Source organism: Petaurus breviceps, unplaced genomic scaffold (assembly GCF_028583685.1).
Source record: "Petaurus breviceps papuanus isolate PSGF00001 unplaced genomic scaffold, PetGlider_PUasm1.0 673, whole genome shotgun sequence".
NCBI lineage: Eukaryota > Metazoa > Chordata > Mammalia > Diprotodontia > Petauridae > Petaurus > Petaurus breviceps.
Window position 1 is genome coordinate 1458285 of NW_027186448.1, and position 861 is coordinate 1459145.

The window sequence follows — 861 nt, forward strand, 5'->3', positions numbered from 1 at the left end:
TATAACTTGTCAAAGCTGGGGAAAAGTATGAATCCAGTTTTTCCCTGGCAAAGGGTAGGCTGATCAATAGTTTCTGTCTTGTGCAGGGTGGGGTGAAATTATTATAGCAGGCCATGTGATCTTTCTCATTGGTCAATTCTACGCACATTCAAGGAGCAACGATTAGAGAAAAAGTCATGCCCAACCAAGAAAAAGCTGATGATATCCACAATCCAGAGGTTGGGACAAGAGGGAGGAATAAAGATTCTAATTTCCTCTATCCTGTAGCTACCCAGCAGAATCTTTTCATTTCATATAAAGAGCTGCTTACAGGGTTGTAGTCAATTTTTTTGGCCAATGCTACTAGCCCACTCAATCCAGAAGGTTGCCACTGCTCCTGATGGCGAGTCTCTCCAGAACCCACACCACCAGGCTGCTACTGCAGGCTCTGAAATTCAGAGTTCCTAATGTGGAACGCGAGGGAGAACACTTCCGCACAGTAGGCTCTGCTTGGATTTATTTCCCCATGGTCATTTATCTCTTCCTTTTCCTTCTCATTCCCTCAGTACTTAACCCCAGTCTACTGCTGCTTGCTTTCTTATCTCCATGCACCCCTGTGCTGTCTTCCTCAGTGTCCCACTCCTTATCTGCCTGACCATACCACTGTGGTTTTGGGAACTCCCACTCTATAATAAATGCTCTTTCATTTCACAGATGTTCCTCTCATGTTCTTCTCATCTTCTGGTTCTCATTTGGATCTTCCCTGATCATTCTTTTCAGTACAGGTTGTATCTTTTCTCACTCTCCTTGACTCACTAGCCAGCTCTGAAAGTGGAGTTGGAATACTTCTTTTTACCTCTAGAATCTCCATCTCTGTAGCAG